The 12,283-nt window shown below is 55.4% G+C and overlaps 2 long non-coding RNA genes across 7 annotated transcripts in view; both read left to right on the top strand.

Moving 5' to 3' along the window:
• Window positions 1–4,966, top strand: part of LOC114894182 — a 53,660-nt gene extending 48,694 nt beyond the window's left edge. For 2 of the 4 annotated variants that reach the window (XR_003793135.1, XR_003793136.1), the window contains exons 4-6: window positions 885–1,051; window positions 1,461–1,504; window positions 3,184–4,966. This is a non-coding gene — a long non-coding RNA (uncharacterized LOC114894182). The remainder of the gene's footprint in view (window positions 1–884; window positions 1,052–1,460; window positions 1,505–3,183) is intronic. The other 2 variants (XR_003793137.1, XR_003793138.1) reach the window with 2 other exon arrangements.
• Window positions 4,967–4,986: 20 nt separating this feature from the next.
• Window positions 4,987–11,871, top strand: LOC114894180. 3 transcript variants are annotated; one of them, XR_003793134.1, is made up of 7 exons: window positions 4,987–6,529; window positions 6,638–6,895; window positions 7,260–7,420; window positions 7,505–7,708; window positions 8,110–8,279; window positions 8,628–10,218; window positions 10,916–11,871. It is a non-coding gene; the product is annotated as an uncharacterized LOC114894180 (long non-coding RNA). The 3 variants fall into 3 exon arrangements; XR_003793133.1 differs by lacking the exon at window positions 10,916–11,871 and having other exon boundaries at window positions 5,836–5,880; window positions 6,127–6,529; window positions 8,628–8,906; XR_003793132.1 differs by lacking the exon at window positions 10,916–11,871 and having other exon boundaries at window positions 7,486–7,708; window positions 8,628–8,906.
• The last annotated feature ends 412 nt before the right edge of the window (window positions 11,872–12,283 follow it).

The raw sequence follows: 12,283 nt of genomic DNA, 5'->3' as shown, positions 1-12,283 counted from the left end.
ACTGCGCGCCGGCCACCTTCCACATCCTGACGGGACTTGTGTGCCGGGGGACTTTCCTGGGGGGAGTGGCTGACTCGGGATTCACACCCAGACTGGATCCCCAGCCCGTACCCCTGTGGGGATGGGGGGCTGCTGCGGCCGCCGGCTTGGCATGAGCTGGTAGGAGGTAGCGAGGTCTCCCGACTCCTCCCTGAGGGAGGCCTGGATCTGGGGGTCCAGCTGCTGCTCCGTCCCCACCTCCCCTGTCCCCAGGGAGGCCCATGTTCCTGCCTCTCCCTGACCCTGGATTGCTGTGTGACTCTGGGCCCCGGCCTCCCCTCTCTGGGCCTGTTTCCCTTCTCTCATCCAGATTGGATTCCACGAGCCCCAGGTCCTTCAAGCCCAGACACCGTGTAACTTAGGCTGCCCAGGGCCACCAGAGGCTGTCCCCACTCTCCCGGGGACCTGGGCTCCTGCTGGGCCCACGGCTGGCCTGGCCCCCTTGTCCGCAGCAGGAGCATCCATCATGCCTCCGTGATAGATTATCTGTCCCTCTTCCTCCCGCCCTCGTGCTGTTTCGGCTACAGAATAACGTTTATCACTTCACACTACATGACACCCTCCCTTCCTCCTTCCTTCCGTCCTTCCCTCCCGCCACCGCCAGCAGATATCAGAAGATTTTCTTGGGCTATTTTCATGATTTTAATTTTCCATTCCCCATCTCCCCTCTTCCCCCTTATTACATTTTGGGCTCTTTTTGGGCTTCTGGAATGAGCCTACATTTTCCCGGTGATACTTTTTAATAAAAACCATCATTTATGATTATTTTAGTCCCCCACAAACTGTCAGCCTCCTCATTTGGTTTCCTATCGACGTGGTGTCCTGCCTGCTTTGACACCATGCAGATGGACGTGTGTGCTCACCCTCTCAGCCTCGGGACTTGCTCCAGAGACTCAGGCCTCCCTTGGCCTTGGGACCCTCCTATCCACCTGCCCTGTCCTGTCTCAGCCCAGCCCTGCCGCCCTCCGCTCTCAACGGCCCTTGGTCTCCTGAGTCTTCTGTTTTCCTCCAGGTGAGTATCACCTGCACACCTTTCTCAGCTCCGTGTATTAGAAGGGATTGAGGTCGCAGAGAGGCGGGGCTGCTAGCGGAGTCTTCCCCGCTCCTAATGGCTCAGGATCACCAAAGATGGTGGTTTTCCACAAAGATCCGTGTCTAACCTGCAGGCATTACCCAGTGAGACAGGGGCTGACCCATCGTGCCCTCCAGCATGACCTGGGACGGGGCCCTTCCTCTGAGACTCGGTTGTCCCTTTAAAATACAGACACACGTGGAGCTGTGGATCATTCATTCATTGGATATATACAAATTGAGGGCCTACTAAGTGCGGGAAGAATCACACACCTGTCCTAGGGTAGGAACCAGCTCAGGTGTCACCCTCCTGCATACCAGAGCCCTCACCCACACTTGTACACTCACAGAATGGAGCCCTGGACTGCCTCGTGGTTTTGCTGTGTGACCGCGGGTGAGTTACTGACCCTCTCTGAGCCGTCATCACTTTCCTTCTCTGGGCTCCCTCCACCCCTGACATTAGTCTTGTCCTCATCAGCCCCCAGGCGATCCTGTTTCCAGCAGCTGCAACCTCTTCCCAGCTCTTTCTGGCTGCTTGCCAATTACCCTGAGAAGCCAGACCCATCTTGAGGCACCCAGCTCCCGGCCACTCCCCCCCCCCCGCCCCCGCCCCCGCCTGCCACGCCCAGGCGTCCGTGACTAGCTGGGCCCGGGAGCCCACGCCCATGGCAGGGAGAGGCCATGGGGCCCTCTCACCCTGGCCAGACCCTCGCTGGCCCCTGCTCCTTGTCAACCTCTGGAGAGGGGTCCCTGTTGGGCCTGCTGGTCGATGGGCCGCAAGGCCCAGGGCCACTGCCCAGGTTCTGGCCCCAGGTTGGCCAGACAAGTGAGTACTGGATTCTCCCTCCCAGCCCAGCTTCTCCCTTATCAGTGGTAGGAGATTGCTATGAATATTCATAGGACTCATGAATACTCACGCGGGTAATGACGTGCTCCTCTCCACCCCCTTGCCCTTGAGCACCTCCATAGCTTTCCAGGCTCCCTGCACCCTCTTCTCTCCTTGAGCCCTGCCTGAGGGGGCTTTACCTCCATTGCAGTGAGGCTGGCAGGAGACCCCGGGTGGGAAAGACCCCTGGCCTGGTGTCCAGGGGGTCTGGGTTCCTGTCTCCACTCTGACCCCATTCTGCATGGGAGGGCTGGCTTCCCCTGGGCCTCAGTTTCCCTTCTGACCTCCATGGGCACCGAGGGTCCGGCCAGGCTGACTGCCCCTGGAACAAACACATCCTCTGATTCCACTTTCTGGGCGGGTGCTCCATTGTGTGGGGACAAAGCTGGGGGCTTGGGTTCTCTGGGGGTGAGCCAGGCAGACTTTGGGTTACCCAGGTGGGTAACCAGAGACGCCTGGGGTCCGATGTCACGGGCCCGCGGCCAGGGCCTGCTCAGCTAGCTGTCCCTTGGGACTGGGGAGACACAGGTGGGTGGGTGCACTCACCAGGAAGGGTGGGGTCAGCTGACAGGACAGCAAACGGAGAGCTGCTGAGCAGGCAGAGATCCTCTGCTGTGGTCTGTGTTCAATACCCGTGTCCGCAGGGGAGACCGGAGTGGTTACCTCTAAGATGAGGTCCATCTTGAGAGAGTCACCCTCACAATGCAGTAGAGACACTGGAGGGAAATAGGGGACGAGGGGCAGAGATACGGCAGGAGAATTCAGATCTGGAGGCTGCGGAGGGGGTGGGGAAAGGGGGCGGGAAGACCTTCGAGGTCAGGGTCAGGGTGAGCTGGGGCTTCCCTCTGCCTGGAGGGAGTCAGGCTCCGCTGCTCTCGCTGCGTGGCCTTGGGCAGGCCGCCTGGCTCTGCATCTCAGTGTCCCTCTCTGTGCATGCCTCTTCCCGGTGTTTTCAAGGCCAGCTACCCTTGCCCTGCGTGGGAGGGCCCCACCCTGGGGCATTTGGCCACTTGTCCAGAGGGGAGCCAGGTTGGGGAGCCGTGACACACCGCAGAGCCCAAAGCTTTGGGATTCCAAGAGGGCAAACCCTGCCTCTGCGTCTGCCCAGGCTCCCTGCCGCCCCAGACCTCTGGGGGCGCTTCCTCTCCCGGCACCTCCGCCCATGCTGAACCCCAATTTCCTTGCAGCTCCCTCTTTGCTTGTCTGACTCTCACTGGGCTGCAAGCCATGGGCATCCAGGGCGCCCAGCCCCGTCTCCTGCTGATGGACTCCCCCAGGGCAAGGAGTAGCTCCTGGCCTGCAGGCCTTTTGCAAGGGTGAGGGTCTCTGGCAGGAGCACAGCGGTGGCCAGCTTGTCAAGGAGAGTAAGCCCTGACCAGCACCTTCCAAGAGTTCCAAGACACGAGGCCCCTTCTGTCCACTGGTCACCAACTAGACTCCACGGACAGCGGCCTCCTTTGCACGTGAGCAAACTAAAGGCTCTGGGGGTCCTGATCCCTGATCCCCGTGCTTCCAACACACACTCTGACCCCTGTCCTGGGGCCCTGCCCTGCTCCCCGCAGCCTGGAGTGGAGGCTCGGAGTGGTCCGGCGCTTGCCCAAGGTCGTGCAGGGAGCAGGTGAGGCCAGGCCCCCACCCACGCGCAGTCTGCACCCCGTCCCACCTTCCCGGGTGGAGGACAGACGGCGGGCCCCTGCCCACGGGTCTCACTCAGGCTGACCCCGCATGAGTTCCTTCTCCGAGACCCAGCCTTCTCCGTGCTGTTTGCCTAAATTTATTCAACTCAGTCTTCCCACAGGAGCCCCACGGCCACCGTCAACATCTGTGGGGACACAGCCGAGGAATGCCTAATGAGGGCTCGGCGTGGCCCCGCCACAGAGCACAGGCTGGGACAGATGGTCCATCATTACTCATTTTTATTAATTACTAGCTCCGCATGCCGCGACTGGCCAGCCAGCTCCAGGCTCCTCGGAGGTGCCACGGGCCCAGCTCTTCTGGAAGAAACGGCCCTTCATTTAGATCAGCGTGCCTCCCGGCCTCCTTTGAGCCACAGACATTTCTGGCTCGCGCGGTCCCTGGGGTGCTGGGCCGGGTGTGGAGCAGCCACCTGCCTGAGGGGACTGGGAGAGGGGCCTGCACAGGACAGGAACAGGGGGCTCCTGGGGACCCCGGCCCGGGGCTCGGGCGGGCAACGAGGCTCCAGGACCCCCAGGAGCCAGCTCCGGGCTGCGGCCGCCTCCTGAGCCCTCTCCCTGCTGGCCTCTAGCCTGCGGGGCATCACCTGCCTCAGAAGGAGCCTGTCTTCCATCTCTGCCCTGCTGGCCTCGTGAGGGCCTTGGGGCCCGCAGACCCCTGGTGCCGGGGAAGGTTGTGCTCTGGGTGTTGGTCCGGCTGGAGCTCCACAGCCATCTGCAGATGCTCCAGACCCCAGCTTGATCCCTCCCGGGGGCCTCTGGGGTCCCATAGCCTTGGGTCCCAGCCCAGCATTGCCTCTGACTTGCAGGGATGCAGGGTAAATCCCCCCATCCCTGGACTTAGCCCCAACTGTAAGATGGGGGCACGTCTTCCTTGAACGCTGAGTGGTGGGCGGCCCCCGAACCTGCGCTTCTACTGATGCTGCAGAACTAGGACCAGTTCTGCTTTAGGCAAGTCCCTTGCCACCCGCAGCCTCCGCGAGGGGTGATCGTGTCCTGCCGGACCCCCGACAAGAAGGGGGAGAAAGTGCATGCGGGACAGTGACCCGCCACGTCAGACAGTCCTGGGAGGGGTTCACTGATGCTGGGGGACGACTGGGGGCCCCAGGCTGCGTCGGGCGCCCTGGGAGCCCGCGTCTCCCTGCGGCCAGGACACCGACTTCCCTCCAGCTTCAGTGTGCGGCCTGTTAGCCCGGGAGATAATGGGACATGAAGGACAAGCTCTCTAGTCAATATAAAGGCGCCGTGGAGGCTTTTTATATCTTGCTTCTGTCACACTGGGTAGGCGTTTTATCTGCTGCCCACTTGACAGTACATCGTACAGCTGGGTCCCTGCCCTGCTGGTGTCCATCACAGCCTGTCCCGGGCTGCTGCCCATTAGCCCGCGAAGCCCAGACTCCCGAGAGGTCAGCTCCAGGGGGCACTGGTGGCTGCACAGCCAGGAGAGCTGGGGACACCTTTGCAGAGATGCAGGGGAGGCGAGGAGGTGTGGGTGGAGGTCACGTGGGAGGGGGCAGGCAGGGCTGGGCCGAGGACTGAGCTGAGGCCAGGAGCCCTCAGAGGTGGGCCCACCACAGGCTGCCCTGAGATGGCCCGAGGAGCCACCCTGTCTGGGGCAGGACGGGGTGCTCAGCTCTTCTCAAGACAGAGCCAGGTGGGACATGTAGGTGCATAAACCAGCAGCTGCCAGGGCTGAGTAGTGAGCTCCCTGACATTGGAGGAAATCAAGCACATCCTGATGCCCCACTGGGCCAGGAGGCTTGAGTGGGAGAAGAAACGACAGTAATACAAGGGGCGGTGTGTATTTTTCTCAAAAGTAATTGAGCGGGGGGGCACGTTGTCCTGCAAGGAGGTGGTGGAGGGGCCACCTCCCACACTAGTTGGTGCTTTAATGGAGGCCCAGGGGCTGGGCAGCCTGGAGGGATCTGAGGCCTGCAGCTGTAGATCCCAGGCTGCCCTGCAGAGGCGTCGACATGGACCCAGGAAGGGGTGGATCAGGGTGGCTGTGAGGAAGGCCACCCCCTGGACTCTGACCCACGGATCAGGCCAGAGGGAGGGCGCTCGGCCAGGAAGGATGGAGGCGCTGGCCTCATTCCTGGAGGAAACTCAATCAATCGTTCCCTGCAGCAGGGCACCTCCTGGCCCAAATCGCCTACTTTGCCTGGTTTTCCATCCTGACGGGGGCTCAGGGTAAGTGGCCTGTCTTTGGGGGCAGAGGGCCCTCTGGGAAAGGAGAGCAGCTGACACTGAAGCAGGAGATGGGACAGTCGGTTGGCATGGAGACTGCCAGGGGGAGGGGCGGAGTTGGCCTCTGTTCCCTGGACCCACTTGCCTGTCCCTCCCCTGGGATCCCCCCCCCCCCTCCAGCCAGGTCAGTTCAAGCCCTGTGAGGGGCACTGGGGCTCGGGGGCACTGGCACAAGCCCTTTCCTGCAAGGTGATCCCCGACCAGGAACCGCGACCCCAGCCCAGGTGATGGGCGTGCACGGGCACCTGAACCGGCCCAGGACACCCAAGCTGGGCCTGAAGGGCAGAGGCCTGGGGCAGGCTGACCAGCGTGCTGGACAGCATGCCACGCAGGGGCACAGGTGTAAGCACAGGCCTGGAGGTGAGGAGGCCACACCCTCAGAAGGGGACAAGCGCGCGCTAGGATGGTGCCCACTGAACCCAGACCCGCCCTCCTGCCCCCGGGCTCCTGCGCCCTGGGGCTGGGCTGCAGCGGGTCTCCCAGGGAGAAGGGTGGGCATTGGGGCCCCCACCGAGCAGGGCAGCAGGGCTACACGCTGACGGCCCACCTGTGAGGAACGGCACGCCTGTGGCTCGGTCCCGAAGCACCTACTGTGAGTACTTTGCCCAAAGGTGACACTGCTGACTGGTCCTGACCCCAGGGGCTCACGTGAGAAGTGGGGGAAGGGCCGGTGCTGCAGCCGCTTTCACTGTGTCGGCAGGGGTCCACATGTGTTCAAGGCCACGTCCACTTGGGGCCTCCGACGGCACCTCCATCTTGGAGTCCCTGGAGGGACCTGGCGGCCCCCCTGGGGAGCCGTGGTCCCCGGCCTCTCACGCTGTAGGAGAGCAGCTCCAGCCCTCAAAGCACGAGGGGGTGCAAGCCCCTTTGGGACAGCTTTCCTAGCCCCACCTCTGCAGCCCCGGGAAAGGCGGCCCGTTAGTTCCCAGAACTTGGAGACGCAATGGACCCGACTCAGGTGTGAGGCCCCCTCTGTCTGTCCGTCTATCTGTCCTTCCTGCCCGCATCCAGTCTGCAAATATTGGCTGCTCCTTGATGGTGGCCCTGGGCCGCGCCTGTCAGGGACACAGACCTGACATCTCAGGGTCCCTGAGGGCAGGGTGCCTCAGCGTGGCCCGGCCCGAGCTCCGACAGCCCCGGCTGTCGTAATCCACATTCCTAATCATCAAGAGGGAAAATTCTGGAAAAAAAAAAAAAGAGAGAACGAAAAGCACCATCATTTGGCCAGGTCTTACTTCTATGCACATGTACATTTTTTCTTTGCAAAATTGGAATTGAATTTTCTATGCAGTTAATACTCTGTTGATTTCTCCACCCAACAGCCCATCGTGTGGTTTATCCCAGACGCGCGATGCCAACAAAGACGTGCGTTTCTGCAGCCTCTGGCTTCCAAGGAGGCGACATGGCCCCCATTTTCTCCGGTCGGTGTGCAGCTGGCCCCGAGGAGCAGGTGGGGACACAGGTGCGAACAGAGGTCACGCAGGTGAGCAGGAGAGAGGCCAGAGCTGAGGCCACGGGGGAGCAGCGTGGCGTCTGAAGGCTGGGCAGATGTCTCTGCCTCCCTCAGACCGAGACGCCACGGGGGTGGCGCTGTGAGGCCTCCAGGCGCCCAGCCCCACGATGGGGAAGAGCGGCCGTGATGTGCGAACGACTCAGCGCCGCTCAGCGAAACGGCAGCCAACGGACACACACCTGTGGACAGGGTGGAAGGAGCCAGACCCAGGGAGGGCATATACTCTATGACCCCAAGTTTATGAAATTCCGGAAGAGAGTAAGCCAACGTACGGTGGAAAAAGTCAGAGCCAGGGTGGCGCGGGGGGCAGGGGCACGTGGGCATTTTTGGAGTGAATGTTCTGTCTGTCAATGGGGGTTTGGGCCGCAGAGCACACGTTAGAGCATTCGATGGTCCCCCTGATGTTTCTACATTTCATTATCAATTTTACTCCAAAGAATGAAAAAATCCATAACGAACATTGAACTGTAGTTTGTGCTGTGCGCGCTGCCTGTTTAGGGGTGTCGTGTATGGACATCTGCAACCAACTGGGAAAGTGGTTGATTCCTGGGGGCTGGAGAGAAAGGTGATAAAGCAAGTGGAGCCAGACGTCTGCTGTGGGCGTTTGGGTGTCACCATAAAATTATATCAACTTTTCTGTATGTTTGAAAATTTGCAAGATTACATGTGAAAGCCAATGAAAGAGGCCAGGTGCTGTAGCCAAGCGGCTGGACCATGGTAGCTGTTCACTGACCGTGTGTGTGAGACCTTGGACTAGTTTCTTGGACTCCTGGTGCCTCAGTGCCGCCATGGCATGAAAGAATTAACGAACATCAAGTACTTACACGCAGTAAGTACTGGCGTACAGTAGGTGCTTGAAAAGTGCGCCCCTTGTTGGTAGCAATTCCATTGTTGGTAATACTGAGTTATCAGGGCTCCTACATGTGCTGGAGGCAGCCCGGGAGGCTGAGGGATAAGCCAAGGGTTTGCACTGAGTTCAAGAGTAAAGGGCCCCAAAGAGTCAAAACGATCTTGCAGGTGAAGAACGAAGCAGTGGGTTCCCACGTCCCACTGTCAGGTTCTACAGGGACCAGGACAGAGGGGTCTGGCAGAAGGATAGAGACATATACACCTATGGGGTAGAACTGAGGGTGCAGAAATAAACCCTTGTATTTACGGTCACTTTATTTTTGACAAGGGGGCCAAGACGATTCAATGGAGAAGGAACAGTCTTTTCAACAAATGGTGCTGGGACCAACAACACGGGTAAAGAATGAAACTGGACCCCCTTTTCACAGCATCTGAAAAATAACTTAATGGATCAAAGACCTAAATATAAGGGCTGAAACTATAAGACTCTTAGAAGAAAACATAGGAGTAAATCTTCACCTTAGGCAGGGGCTTCTTAGGTACGACATCAAAAGCACAAGCAACGAAAAGAAAAAAAAAAATTGGACCTCATCAAAATTAAAAACTTTTGTGCTGCAAACAATTCCAACAAGAAAGTGAAAAAACCTATAGGAAGGGAGAAAATATTTGCAAATTATAAATCTAATTAGGAACTTGTGTCTAGAATACATAAAGAACTCTTGCAACTCAATAATAAAAAGATAAATAGCCTAGTGGCCGTGGACAAGGGCCCTCATAGACATTTCTCCAGAGAAGACTTACAAAGGCCAAGAAGCTCATGAAAAGATGCTCAACATTATTAGCCATTGGGAAACGCAAATCAAAACCACAGTGAGATACCCTTTCGCACCCACTGGGATGGCCAGAATCAAACAGACATAAAAACAAGTGGTGGTGAGGGTGTGGAGAAGTTGAAACATACACACTGCTGGTGGAAATATGAAATGTTGCATCCACTTTGGAAACAGTTTGGGAATTCTTCAAAATGTTAAACACAGAGTTACCATATGACCAGCAATTCCACTCCTTGGTATATACCCAAGAGAAATGAAAACATATGTTAATGTAAAAACTACGTAAACGTTCATAGCAGCATATTCGTAATACCCCCAAAGCGGAAACAACCCAAATGTCCATCAGCTAATGAATGGATAATAAAATGTGGTCCATCCATACAATGGAATATTATTAGCCAATCAAAAGGAATGAAACTGTGACATATGCTACAACATATATGAATCTCAGCTTTGAAGTTCCTGCAGAAGTCTTCTGGGCAGGCGTTGGGCCAGTACTGTGGCACGGCAGTGGAAATGGGAAGAGAATGATTAATTCAAGATGCTACAGAGGCATGTGTCAAAGGATGCAGGCATGGATCCTCCCTTTCCCTTCCTCTCCACATCTTGCCTTCCCTCCATCTTCCCTTCCTCTCCATCTCTGTAGAAGTAGGAGAAGAGGGATCTAGGATTCTAAACCATGTAGGCCAAGTATTTGTCAGAAGGAGAAGCAGTGGAGTAGGAAGGAGGGAATCTGAATTTTCATCATAGACTTGCTGCCAACTAACATTTGTCTTGGGCAAGAAACCTCACTTCGTGGCCTCATCTTCCTTGCGTGTAAAATGATGCTGATTCAGACGCTTTCTCAGACTCATTCAGCTCGTCTTCCACTCTTTTATTCCAAATGCCTACGTGACAGGTTAACATGATTTTAAATAAACTCCATATCTGAAAAAGACGAAAAACAGAAAACAAAAAAAACCCCTGCATTTTACCACTAAGACAATACCACTAAGTGAACTTAGCCGGTCACAAAAGACCACAGAGCATATGATTCCATTGATCTGAAGTGTCCAGAAAAATCAAATCTACAGAGACAGAAAGTAGGTCGGTGGCTGCCTAGGGTTGGAGGTGGTGGTGGAGAATGGGGGTGACTGCTAACGGGTACTGGGGTTTCCTTTTGGGGTAAAAAATGCTCTCAAATTAGATGGCTGCGCAACTCTGAATATACTAAAATCCATTGACTAGCACGCTTGAAATGGGTGAATTGTATGGCATGTAAATTATCCCTCAATAAATCTGTTGAAACAAGAGAGCCTTGGGTTCAAGTTCTGACTCGGCTCTCTGGGGCAAGTCTCTGTCATTCCAGGAACGAAGTTCAGTCTGATACGTAAAATGGGGCTGGGACGATTTGCCTTCCTGGGTTATTGCGGGGACCAGATGAGATGACAGATATGAAACAATTTTTCATTTTAACTTCTGTATTTAAATGTATTACAAAAGGAAATGTATGCACATTGTACAAAATTCAAATGGCAGATGTGGGTACTCAGTGAGAAGTCTCATTTTCTGGGGCGATGGAAGTTTCAATATCTTGATTGGGGTGGTGATGACACAGATGTGTACATTTGTCAAAACTCGTGGAACTGCACTCTTAAGGAGGTTGAATTTCATTGTCAGTAAATAATACACACAAGCAAGTAAAATGTTATTTTGTTACACCCTTTTTGTACTCGTAAAAAAAAAAAAAAAAAAAAAAAAAGTACTACATACACTGTTCCTCTCCTTGTTTGTTCCCCTAAAGACCATTCTGGGAGATGGACTCAAATCAGTCTGTGCTTATCCAGCTGCACGCGCCTCCATGTGGATGTGTCCCAGCGCTCCAGGATGTTTCCAATCTGCTGCTATTACAAAGAGTGCTTCAGTGAATAACCTTGAATGCAGTAATATATCATTTTTCACATTTGTGAGCAGTCTCTGGAGGACAGATTCCTAGAAGTAAATGCTGGGCCAAAGGATATATGTATTTGTAATTTGGACATTGTTTCAGATGTTCCAAGAGTGCCTGCTTCCCTATACCATTGCAACATGGTGTGTCATTAAACTTTACCCTTTGCCCATTGGATCAATGAAAAATTATCTTTGAGAGTAATTTTAATTTGCATTTCTGTTGTTAAGTGTGAGACTGGGCACTTTTTGTATATATAAGTGTTATGTTTATCTCCTTTTCTGTTCATAATCTCTGCTCACTTTTTTCCCTCTTGGGTATATTTTTAAATTGATTTGTAAGAGCTCTTTACATATGAGGATAAAGGATCTTTGCTTGGATATAAGTTGGACATATTGCTTCTTTTATGGCTTTGGGGTTTTATATTGTTTGTTGTTGTTACTGTGAAGTTCTGGGCACAGGAAGAGACAGTCTCCATTTTTCTCTGGGTGCCATCTCCCAGTATGGGGGTGGGGAGGGCTCTTCTCCACATTAATCCCGGCCACTTGTGTCCCTCTGCTCTTTCCCTGCGTACTCTCAGGTGGCTGACTGACCTGCCTGGGTCAGCTCCTCCCAGCCAGGCCATCGTTAGAGGAGAGAGGAGCCATGACAGGGGTGCGGAGAAATGTGAGACCCTCATCTATTCTGAAACTGCGCTCAGTCACCCCTCCTGTGCTGGTCGGGTGTATGGCACCTGGATTCAGAGGTGGGTCAGACTGTCCTGCTCTGCTGAGTTCACAGTCTGGTGGAAAATCCAATGTGGTGAGTACTTGGCCGGGGGAATCTCAGAGTGTCCGGAGGAAAGAGGCGGGGGGACACAGGCACGGGGTGGGGGTGGGGGCCCTAGCAGCTGGGGAAGGTGGTGGCCCCATAGCCCCAGGCCCGAGGGCCCTCACTTCCTAGCTTGCCTCTCCCCAAAGAGCACTGGGGTGCATCCAGATACGGCAGTTGGTTTGTTACAATAAAAACAAGAATCTTGCTGACCCAGTTCCTGTAGAGTTCAATCCTGGCCTCCCTGTGAAGCGGGAGGTGTTAATAGTACTCATTTCTAGGGTGGCCGTGAGGATGAACTGAACTGAGGCACGCAGCAAGCACACGCTTGACACATGGAAGTGAAGTTTATAATTCCACGTGGGTGCGTGTGAGTGTGTGTGTTAGGTGTGGACTTGGGATTCCACGTGGGTG

The sequence above is a fragment of the Monodon monoceros genome, unplaced genomic scaffold (genome assembly GCF_005190385.1).
Source record: "Monodon monoceros isolate NGI ecotype Baffin Bay Population unplaced genomic scaffold, NGI_Narwhal_1 Super_Scaffold_13, whole genome shotgun sequence".
Classification (NCBI taxonomy): domain Eukaryota; kingdom Metazoa; phylum Chordata; class Mammalia; order Artiodactyla; family Monodontidae; genus Monodon; species Monodon monoceros.
This window is presented reverse-complemented; position numbering and strand designations above follow the sequence as displayed.